General features: G+C 39.4%; 1 protein-coding gene across 1 annotated transcript in view; it reads left to right on the top strand.

Annotated features, from left to right (window-relative positions):
- The window catches only part of Adgrb3 (adhesion G protein-coupled receptor B3), a 718,298-nt gene that overhangs the window by 512,124 nt on the left and 193,524 nt on the right, over positions 1–12,650 (top strand). The window lies entirely within an intron of this gene.

The following is a 12,650-nucleotide window of genomic DNA, read 5'->3' as shown; positions in this document are numbered from 1 at the left end:
AGTACATCGAATGGACCATGGGCTGCACTGACATTTGCAGTTCACCTGTTCTAAACATGGGATTCCTGGATCCCTCGGTCATCTAGTCCATGTTCCACATGCTAGACACGGGGCACTAGAAACCACATGTTATTTAAAACATCTATATTAACACTACTATCAAGTGTAGGTGTTTCGCAGATGCGAATACAGTGCCAATAAAGGCAACAAAACTAAACACTATAAGACACAGGATAAAGTCAGACCATTACTTTAGACTGAATCCTTCCCAGAATCCTTTGAGAAACCTTTCATTCTCCTGTGCTTTTTCCTATTTGTGCTCAGTCATTCAACCCGTCTTCCCTTAACTCAGATTTCTCTCTTTCAGTTCCTTAACACTGAACTCTTGTCTGGGGATTTTGTCTGTTTGTGCCATTCATTCATTTGGATTTGTAAGAATAATTTTAAGTTCATCAAAACAGAGCTATTACCTTTGTAGCCTTTATTAGTCGTCTCTGCTTGGCTATAAACAGGATTTGGACGGGGGTTCTATGTACTTTTATCTCAGAATCTAGGGACTGGAAGACACTAGACACCCAAGATTGGCGGGTTCGGTAAGCCACTTACTGTTTACGAATGCTTGCCCGTTCCTTGTGAGGAATAAGCTAAGCACCCGAGAACAGGGAATCAAGTCATCATAACTAAAGAGCAGCAAGTCCACTGTGCAGGAAGAAACTCAGCCCATTTACTGGGAAGAGAGCAATAGGGGAGCCCATGGGAAAGTTGTAAGAGACAACTCTGGAGTAATTAATCGGGGATAAATCCTGTCGTGCTCTCTGTTTGTACAATGAAGTTGTGGGGTTTGTCGAAATCCTCTATGAATCTGTGGACTAACTGAATGAGTGACCAGAAAAACAGATAATGTCCAAATGAGATCTAAATGTGTGTGTGTGTGTGTGTGTGTGTGTGAGTGAGAGAGAGAGAGAGAGAGAGAGAGAGAGATTTGTTCCCTTCTCTCTTTCTGTGTAGCCTAATCACCCCCTCTATCAAAACCCAAATAAATCTGACTATTTAACATGAATCAAACTACTGGAGGCATGGGCTCATTTGAGCTCGTGCTGAGAACCACAGAGTATGGGACTAAATGGAGATCCAGCCCTACATCCTGGGAGAGCAGCTGAGGGTGCTGTTGGAGATGGAGTGTAGATGTACCAAGAGAAGGGGCTCTTTGAAAGAACTGAGTGTGGCAGTCCGTATCTCTGGACTCTGAAAACTCCAGCTCTCTCTAGCTCCTTCATTTTTCTTTTGACTGCCCAGCTGGTGGTTGCTAGCATTTTTTTTCACTATGTTACTATTTGGAAGGAAGTGATTTCTTAGTAACCAACTGCCTTCTGCCCATCCTGTTGTTTAAATGATCCACACTGGCTCCAGGGGCAAGGCTACTTGTGAATCCAGACGGACCACCTTGCACAGTTAAATTGCCATTGTCTAGTTCCCATGTTCATGAAAGGGAATTGATAATACTTTTTATAACGTTGCTGTGAGAGTTTAACAAGACTACCCATTTACTGCATTTTGAATTCCTGGTATAGATAATTCTTCAAGAAACATGAGTCCTCCCTCCCCCCATTTTATCCAGGAAAAAGATAACTCTTTCCTGGTACTGCATCTTAAATTGATTATTTCTACAGGTTTCTGAAAGCCTAGTTTGGGTCAGCCTCTTTACAGAACACTTCATCCTCATATTAGAAGCTCACACAAAGTATTCTTCTACTAGGGAATGGGAACATTCTCAGAAATTGAATAAATTGCTTGGGATAAATGCGAGGTTGTAGAAAGATCCCGCGAAGATGCAACTTCAGCTGTTTCTCAGCTCTCTGCTTTATCGATGAATCAGTGGGGATCATTTGAATTCTATTCTTCATGGTCATTGCCACAAATTAGGAGTTGTCATAATTCTCATTGTTGTCATCTTACATGGTTTTTAAAAATTTGTAAGTGATTAGGTGTGTGAGTTTTCCAGGAACCCGAACACACATTCTTAAAAAAGGGTAATGGAGGAAAAGAAGAAGCAACTTCCAGTTCTGTCATTTTGATTCTGTTGTTTTTCTTTCTGAGGTAGAAGTGAAATGTTTCTCTGTTGAGGTAGCTAGAACTTGGTGTTGCTTATCTAGCATATGAACATTTACGGTTTCATCTGAAAGAGATTTAATTTAAAAAGTCAGCAAAGCATACTGGGTCTGGTCTCTTCTCCTGTGATTTATACAATGTTCTTTAAAAACAAACTGAAGAAGCCAACTAGTTAGATCAGGGCCTTCATTTTGTGAGTGCAGCTATTTCAGTCATGGTAACTTGAAGAAAATCTCTAGATACCCTGTGTTTGACATTAGTTTGGCAAGCGTATAGCACAGATGTGGCAGAGGGAACATTAAGGCTAATTTTATAACATCAATCTGTTGTCATCGGTATACAAAATGAAATTAAACCCACATTGACAGATGAAATTAGGAAAGAGAGACGTGTGGATTAGGAAGAACCTGGGGCCTGTGGCTATAAACCCTGGTGACACCTAGGACGGAACATTGTTGGCAGCCGTAGTCTAAACCAAAACCTATTTGGACTCCACTAAATGGTCTGACTGAAAGTATAATGATCTGTTCAAACCCGAACCTAAGCATCTACACAAAAACAAGTGGTCCTTTATGACCTCCTGGAAGCGGTACCATCTTGTGCAAGCCCTGCTTCACTCCATTTCCTCTGTGACCGTCAGAGGTTACAAGTCATAAGCAAGCAAGTGCTGAAGACCTCAAGTGCAAAGTCTTCACACAATTGCTAGCATGTGCCACTCCTTCAGTCTGCTACCCTCATTTTCTCCCTGGTTTATTTCTTGCCTTTTTTCGTTTTTTTAGATGATCTACATTTCTTACTTACATGAAACTGTCTCTATTTCCTCATTCTTGCTTTGGAAAGGTTGTTTTACTCCCCCACTGCTATTCCCCACCTACTTCTAAAACAACACACACACACACACACACACACACACACACACACACACACACACACACACACACACACACACACAGCCTTACATACTGTCTACTAGATTGAATCCTGTTTAGTAGCCCACATAGTTTTACTGGGGTTATATCTTTGACCCTAAGTGTAGAACTAACTGTTGGAGCCTGGTGGGCTTGCCAGCAGGAACACAGCTAGACACTGTGCCTCTCCCTCCCCCCTCCCTCTCCCTCTCCCTCCCTCTCCCTCTCCCTCTCCCTCTCCCCTCTCCCTCTCCCTCTCCCCTCCCCATCCCTCTCCCCATCCCTCCCTCCCCTCCCCTTTCCCCCTTCCCTCTCCCTCTCCCCCTTCCCCTCTCCCTCTCCCTCCCCTTCCCCTCTCCTTCCCTTCCCTCTCCCTCTTCTCCCTCCCTTCCCTTCCCCCTCTCCCCTCTCTCAGAATCTCATCATTGCCAAGAGAACGTTATGTTCTGGGGCCCTGGAGGTCCTTTTCCCATTCATAGCTGACTGTTAGGAGAAGCCAGCTTTTATGAATCCAGTGCCAGTATGCACAGATGCTATGAGCTATGGTTGCTATCTATTCCACTGTCTCATCGATCAAAAGCCCTATTATTTAAAACTGCGCACTGTATCCAGAAGTATGTCATTATTGTCACTAATCAAACATGCTATTGAAGAAAACGCTGAGTCATCTTTTATGGTGCATTTTTATTATTTTTTTTTTTTTTTACTTGTAGTAAAACTGTGCCCTCAATAGTACACTGTAGGTACTTCCTAAGGTTGTGGCCAGTGTGATTTTCACTTAGCTGTGAGTATTCAAAACCATTCAAAACTGAACTTGGTCTAGATAATATATTGTTCCTACTAAATATCATATACCAATGAAGCCAGAGTTTAGTTATAAATATTGAAGCAGTGATGGGCAAATCATCTCATGACATTAATATTGTAAGGTTCTATTTTTTATGTTAACAGTAAGTCAGAGATTGAGACAAGTATCTAATTGAGAAGTTATTTATGGTCCCTATAAAATGTTTCCCTAGCCTCTATCCTTTTCTATACAGAAATGGACTCTACCTTTTCTTTTTAATCTAGACATTTAACCAGCTGCTTTATCTCGCTTACCCTGAATTCTGCAACAATCTAATCCATTTTCAGTTCCGTTTTTTAAAGAAGTGCATAATAGACTTTTCTACTCTTGCCTCAAAACTATCTACCAATTTATACCTAAAGGGTTAATAGGCATCTGCACAGGTAGAACAGAACATATTCTTCTATATACATAAATTAAGCAAGCATAATAAGGAACTAAATATTATTAGAAACTAGGTTTCCAACCTGTATGTGAAGGTTGAGTGTGTAGGAAGCTGAAATGCTTTAAACCTCATATATGTATGTGTATGTGTATATACACTATATACATGTATTTATTACATGTGTGTATTATATATTATATTATTACATATCTTATATGTGTGTGTTATATATGCACATATAGCTATGTATATGGAAATACACACATAAATATATATACATATCAATTACTAAATTAAGAAAAGCTAAGTAACGTAACACAGGGCATTTCGCTGAGAGTTACCAGAAATAAATGCCTACTGACTTCACCATTACTGGTTGAAAGAATGATAAATTCCATGGAAACCTAAAGAGTTACCAGAGGGCCGTGTCTGGCAGAGCATGCAGGAGGTAATCAAATACCTTCACAGGACATTAGAGTTGCACAATCTTCAAAAGGAGTAGCCGAGTAATAAACTAGTCTTCCCAGCTGCTAGTGCGGAATCGTAACAGCAAATATTACATGAAAACAAGCACCACAGCATATAGTTTTGTGGCAGCTGCGTGCAGTGATCATAATCACTGAAGGATACAGAACTGAGATCCAAGGAGCATAGTGTGGCAATAATAATCAAAGAAAAGAATCCATCAAGTTGAGAGGGGAGATGAGGAGGCTATGGGGGCAGATATAGGATTGCAAAAGTGGTTGTGACCCACAGGTTGAGAAATGCTGCTTTAGCGACCTTTGTCCATAGGAGAAAATAACTACCCTATTTCTATCTCTTCCTCCTCCTCCTCCTCCACCTCTTCCTCCTCTTCCTCCACTTCTTCCTCCTTCTCCTCCTCCTCCTCCTCTTCTTTCTAATATTCCTTTTTTCAAAGGTCAGTCATTCCCCTTTCTTTACCCATTCCCAGTTATGCTAATATTGCACACGTATCTGGAATTATTGAAGTCATGTCAACCTCTCTCAAAGTTCCTTAGCACTGTACATCATCTCTAAAGAAAAATGAAATACTTGTCTTGGAAATGTAGCCACCTAAGCACCTTTTCTATGGATCTCCTGCCCAATTCTCCAGCAACAACCCTTTGTACTCCTAGTCACACAAACTAATTCTTTGCAACACCTATCCTTTTTATGAACTCTTTCTCCTAAATTAACAGACATATTGATACTGTTATGTGTAACACACACACACACACACACAGGCACAGTAGGCCATTCCAACAACCTGAAAATCCTTCTTAATGAAATACATTGTTTGAAATTTAATTTTCTCCTGTTCATTCATCAAATTTTATCTCTGAATCCCAGTGATCCTTCTATTCTTCTGTACAGACATCCCATGGTCTGCCACGAGTTTTGGATGTATTTGTGTTTTATTTCAAAACAATAATATTCATGCGAGAATTTTCTCTGAATACCTTTTGATAATCATTGTGATCATAAAAATAAACCTAGCCTCTATTTTTTAACATTCTCAGAGCTCAGCATTTTAATACATTCATTTTATTGGATATTTTTTTATTTACATTCCAAAGACTACACATGGACAGACCCATGGCTCCAGCCGCATATGTAGCAAAGGATGGCCTTGTTGGGCATCAATGGCAGGAGAGGCCCTTGGCCCTGTGAAGGCTCGATGCCCACTGTACAGGAAAGCCAGGGTAGAGAGGTGGGAGGGAGTGAGTTGGTAAGTGGGTGAGTGGGTGAGTGGGTGAGTGGGTGAGTGGGTGAGTGGGTGAGTGGGTGGGGGGAGCACCCTCATAGAAGCAGGGGGAGGGGGATGGGATAGGAGGTTTCCGTAGGGGAAACTGGGAAAGGGGATAACATTTGAAATGCATCCATTTTTAACAGGTGATATTTATCGACTAACAAGCTGAGCGGTGTTACACTGAGAACAAGTGCTAACCTTTGTTCTAAACACATTGACTTCACTTTTGAACCCTTCCCGAGACTCAGCATTGCCTGTATCCTCCATGTTCTGTGTAGAGTATGAAAGTCCAGAGTCATTCTAATAAGGATCCCTCTTCCATGAGGCCAAAGTGTCTCCAGTAAACTTTGTCCTTTCTTCTTGTTGTGAGCACCACATTTTTCTTACGCCAGTTATTAAAATGATTAGTTCTTAATTTGACAAAAAAACAAATCTGAAGTATTTCCAGATCTGAGCAAACAATCTATACAAAATCCAGCCATATATGTACCGACATGATAATTGGATGTCTTGTGTTTTCTTTGCTTCTGAATTTGTTATTTTAAGGATGGTGAGAGTTGGGTTCATAAAATCCATCTGTTCAGTTATTTTTTTTTCTGGCTGATATTTTTCCTTTCTACAAAAGCAGTTCATCTGAAACTCAACCTCCCTCCTAGACGCCACCCTCAGTTGCTTTTCTTTAGTGACTCTTTAACTTATCTGTCCTCAAGGACCCCCACAACCACAAAAAGCCAGGAAACTGCATAGCGTTTTCACCATTTTTTGTATAGTTCTGCTTGCAGTAGAGTTAATATTTACCAAGAAATAGTAATTCATATATAACTTATGGGACTTTCAGTTTCTAGGAAAATCATGATATGCCATTTCACCCAGTACTAATGTAACGTTCAGCGAGACCAAGTGTAACGTTGTGACGTTCTCTTGGGATTAAAAAATTGTATTTTCTATATGTAAAGCATCGCTCTAGTAAATATTAAATTTTAGACTATTTTAAACATCTCAAAAATCTAAGAATAAATAAATTCCGTTAAGATATAATTGACCTAAATAGCATGTTTAGAAGTATTGACATGTGGCCCAGAGTATTACCTAACGATCTTGTTGTCGAAACGCTGATTGTAGTGGGTAAGAGTCAGCCTCCATGAGAAAGTTTTGTTTATCCCTGTTTGTCACCTGGAGTCCCCACTGCTAGAGTATGTCCCCACCCTCCTCCAGAGATATTAGAAGTGACATGTGCCAAACCCACTCTACTCTAGAGAGACAGACAGTCCATATTTGAGTTCTTATGTAATGTCAACTTCTTCTGTGTCAGTCCCACATAGAAGCTCAGCCTGCCATCAACGTTCTACCTTTTTCTAACAAAAGATCTTGTGATTTCCAGCTGAGATTGTGACTTCTTAATTAAAAGGAATAATATTATCCGGCCTTCCTTTGACCTAAATCTAACTAGTCAATGATAACAACGATATCATTGCTATGGTATTCGGCACTTTCAGGAAATAGTCTCCGGATAAGGGAGAAAGATCATCTTCCCATTTATTTATTTTCTGTGTTTACTGGAAGGAAGGATGCTATTGGGAACTGGATCTATCCTCCTGGGATTTGACTCCGAGGTCATGCAGGATAGAATATAAAAGACAAGGGTCTTCTGCTCCTGACACTGTGAAATACCATACCGGCCCTAGGCTACTTTCCTTCCAAATTTACACAGAAAAGAATATTTTTTGAGGACTTCTGCCAAACTCGAACCTGTAAATCTTTAATGATTTTGAGTACATGTAAGTGCCAAGCGCTGCCTAAGCATTTACCTGCTATTTTTTTTTACTCTGTTACTGCAGTTCAGTGACGTAAGCAGAATCATAAAAGACGTAAAACTAGGCTTATGGAGGCCAACTTGGCCAGTGTGTGCCCCAGGCCGTCTTTGCTACTCAAGAGTCACTTAGCCAGTTCCTATTTCTATGGGAGTAAGTATTTACTCAACTAAAATGTCATGTGCTTCTTATGTGAGTATTTGAGCAGTGCCCTTCACTACCATGATACCTTAACTCAGAAGAGACTAGAACAGTATCTGTTCAGGACTCCAAACTCATCCATCTTTTAACCACTAATGACGTGGCCATTCATTACTTCGTCCTTTCTTTTCAATTCTGCATAGATTATTACTACACTGCCTGTGTTTGGCATGTCATTGCCTCTCCTTATTGTGGTATAAATGTTTAGATATTACACAATCCAGCAAATATATCAAAAGAAAGGGAAATAAACCCAATACTTTAATTATTCTTCATGGTAGGTGTTTTTTTTTTCTTTTCATTTTTTAATTCCCAAATACAAAATAAGGTTAATGCTTTCTAACCCCTATAAATCCTGATGTGAAAGTACAATTACTTTCCAGTATGATTATAATGAATTTGCAGGAATGAAAGTTACTGTAACCTTACTTTTCAAACATTACAGTGTTTGAAAATTATCAATTCACTCTCGTTGCTGATTTGCCTATAAAATGTGCTTTGCGAGGGCCTTTCCCAGTATTGCCTTTTAATTAGTTTTGCTGAATTAGTGGAAAAATAAATCACAGGGAGCTGCATTTTAACAATTAAAGTGGAGGCACAGTGATGGGAGAAACACCATACTTTGGATTTAATAGTTATTCTGATGACTGAGTTCCTCTCTTACATGGAACATTGAACTTACCGAAAGATGACTTACCGAAAGCACTAGTTGAGAGCATATTTAAAATAATTTTAAGATCAAAGGTGGTTCTCTATTTTATTTTCCAATAAACTTTGGCTTTCAAAGGTTAAAAAGGGGAAAAGGGATGACACCCACCTCCAGTAGAAACTGCCTATATTCCTTTCTTTTATTCCTATACTGTAATGAACACTCAAAAAAATTATTCTCTTTGGATGTCTCGGTCCTTGCTTGATTTGGAAGGCAAAATGTTTGAAATATTTAATTGACCAGTTATTCTTATTTCAAATCCCATCACAGAGAATGAAACTCAAGGTTCCTTAAGAAAATGTAATGCGCTAGAAAAGAAGAATATTTAGAGATTAAGTGAGGGTCTTTGCATGTCACGGTTATCGGCAATCAAAGGAAGCTTCTTGTTTTATTATTTTCCTTGAGTTGTGGGTCTGAGATACTCCTTTCCTACAGTAGATGGTTCACAGGAAGGAGGCAGAAGATACGACTTTAGTTTTACGTTCATGAGGGACCTGAGAGGAAAGCTGCTATCTTGTGTAGTAAAGCTAATATAGATAGATAGATAGATAGATAGATAGATAGATAGATAGATAGATAGATAGATAGATAGTCAGTTATATAGATATAGCATGACAAGTGTTCCTGGGGTAGAAGTAGTCCTCAAGCCTCCACCCTGCAAAGATCAATAGGCCGCTGAGGTTGCTGAGAGAGGGAGAAACATTTGTAGCCACTGGTCAGGTATTCATTTTCCTGTAAATAACCCTAGTTAAACACATTACATCCTGAAAACAAAACCAAGCAAGATGAAAGTAGAAAGACAGTCACTAAGAAGAGGAAGGAGATTAGTGGGAATGGCGTAGGGGCAACTGGGCATTGGGGAATAGATATGATCAGTGTACATGATATATAAAAATATCATAATGAATCTCTATTACATAGAGTTAATATATTCTGATAGAACTATATAAAAGTTTTTCTTGATTATGAACAAAGTTTCAGTTTAGTCCACTAGTATTTAATGAAATTATCTGAGCAGATACATGTGATTGCTGTGGTAAAGTCAGTGTACTTTGTGATGAGTCAATATTTAATAGAATGCTAAAGTGCATTCTCATGAGAAAATAGGGCACTGTTCACATCTCACTCACCACTCTGCACTTTAAATGAACATGATTTTCTTCTCTCTATATACATAAAATTTATGGATGAGAAAATCTTATAAATACACTAACTAATGTGAACTTAGCTCTTGCGTTGTGCTTGCCTTATGCATGGTTCAGGTATGGCCTTGACTTCCAGGAAAATGCATTTCGAAATCACAGATGCAAAGAGGAGAAAAGTGTAAACATTGCTTCAGCAGACCTTGACTGGAAATCACAAATGCACGATTCAGAACTATTGTTATGGGCTTCCCCCTTTTCTTAATATGTGTGTGTACATGCAATACATACACATGCATGGAGAGGTGAGAGGTTACCATCAGATAATTGTCTCCAACTTTTCTCCAACTGTTTCTTGGAGAAAGGTCTCTTACTGAACCTAGACACCAATGACTAGCTAAACTGCAATGTCCCCCAGGCCCCATCTCCTGTGTCTGCCTCCACAGCAGTGGGATTATAACTGTGTGCTGTACTGGATGTTAACACGCGTGCTGAAAATGCTAACTCGGGTTCTCATGCTTTTGAAATCGCTCTCTGCCTTTTTCTTTTTTCTTTTCTAAAACTAATATTTGCCCTATATTGTTAGATATCATCACACAGCATATTTTCTAGCTCAGTTGTGTTGTATGTTCCTGTGGGGTTCATAGTATTTAGAGAACTCTTTATTGATTGTTATGGTTTGTATATGGTTGGCCCATGAAGTGGTACTAGTAGGAGGTGTGACTTTGTTGGAATAGGTGTGTTACTGTGGGTGTGGACTTACAACCCTCACCATAGCTGCCTGGGTGTCAATCTCCCACTAGCAGCCTTCATATGAAGATGTAGAACTCTCAGCTCTGCCTGCACCATGCCTGCCTAGATGTTGCCAAGCTCCAACCTTGATGATAATGGACTGAACCTCTGAACCTATAACCCAGCCCCAATTAAATGTTGTTCTTTATAAGAATTACCTTAGTCATGGTGTCTGTTCGCAGCAGTAAAACTCTAACTAAGACACTGATAATTATGGGATTTTCCTTCATAATCGTGATGATTATTATAGGCATATTTGGATCCCCTCTAAGCAAGAGTTTAGTAAAATGCATTCTGCCAAGAAAACTCCTGGCTCCTTCCTCACGTGCTTACTTTTTAACATCTATGTTTGTTTGTCTGATTGAGGAAGGCTCTGACTGATAAGACTTGACTGGCCTGGAACTTACCATTTAGATCAGGTTGGCCTCAAACTCAAAGATCTTCTGACTTCTGTCACCTAAGTATTGCAATGAAAGCCAACACTATTTTTAAATTCTATCATATGTTCATATATTTGTAATTGCTACCATAAATCTTAAATTTCTTTTTAAAATTACAATTACATTTCTCCCTTCTCTTTTATCCATCTAAGTTTCTCTTACAAACTCATGGTCTCTTTTGATATATATATATATTATATATATATATATATATATATATACTGCTCAGTTACATGTTACTTGTTTGTATACTTGTTTGTATGTTTTCAAGGATGATCATTTGTTATTGGGTAAACAATTACTGGTCTCTTCTCTACTATAGCCTATTTATTTCTCTCATTCTCAGGATTTCTTAGTTGTGTATAGTTCCTTGTGTAGGGTTTAAACCTTGTGGACTTTTCCTGATCCATGTTGGTGTGTCTACTAATGTCGTCCTTGTTCAGCTCATGCTTAGGCAGTCATGTTGGTGAGATTTTATGGGTGTAGCTTCTGACATTCTTAAGAGACACAATCTCACAGCAAACTTGACCCTCTGGTTATTAGAATCTTTCTATCACATTTTCAGCAATGATCCCTGAGCCTTAGTTAGAGGAGAATTTTGTAGATGTATCCACTGAGACTGGGCTCCTCAACTCTGCATTTTGAGTGTCTGTGGTTTCTTTGATGGTCTCTATCTGTCACAAAGGGAGTGCTCTAAGATAAGAGGATGATGACTACATTTATCTGTGGTTATAAGGACAAATGCTTATAGATTGTTGGTAGAGATTATGTTTGTTTACTGAAGCAGTGGATGTATGTTCTCCTTCAGGAGCCATGACTTCACTAGCACTGATTAGTTTGCTTAGTTTCCAGTACCAGGAATGTTTTTCCTCTTGTTGAACTGGTCTTAAGTCCAATTGGAAAGCTATTGGTTACCTCTTAAGCATGTCTGCCACTACTGCCCTCTTAGGGTTATAATGCCATATTGGTGATTGTTGGCATATTGACATATAGTTGATGGTTCATAGACATTGTAGCTGGGTAGGGCTATGGGTGCCTTCCTTCTTTGGAAGATTACGTGGCACCTTCCATGAAAGCTAGGCTCCAGGGAAGAGGCATTCCAGGTCAAGGGCCTCTGGGAAGTGCATGGTATATTCAGCAAAAGAGTCTTACCTTCACAGGCTCTGTGTTTGGAGAGTCTCTTGAACAGCTCTATCAATTCCAAAGGAGGCATCTCATGTCTGGTGTTAGGGGTTTTGGTTCTTCTTTGGTTCTTGGTAGTAGCATTGTTAACCCAGGTAGTAAATGTCATTTAAAACTTTTTAGGTACATCTAGACACAGAATTATATGTATTATAGTTGTTTTAGGTAAATAGTTAACAGTGTGACTCTTTATGACTTTTTCCAACACTCTTATTGTTATTTTACCTTCTCTTTCCTTCTTCTGTACTTACCCCTCCACTCCCACAAAGACCCACCGTTTTCCTGTTTCCCATATCAGATCACGTGTGCCCTGAAATTTCCCTCCTGTTTCTTCCCAAGGCCCTATCCTGTCAACGGTCTCAATGTTTATTCCC

Source organism: Rattus rattus, chromosome 4, assembly GCF_011064425.1.
Source record: "Rattus rattus isolate New Zealand chromosome 4, Rrattus_CSIRO_v1, whole genome shotgun sequence".
Taxonomy (NCBI): domain Eukaryota; kingdom Metazoa; phylum Chordata; class Mammalia; order Rodentia; family Muridae; genus Rattus; species Rattus rattus.
This window is presented reverse-complemented; position numbering and strand designations above follow the sequence as displayed.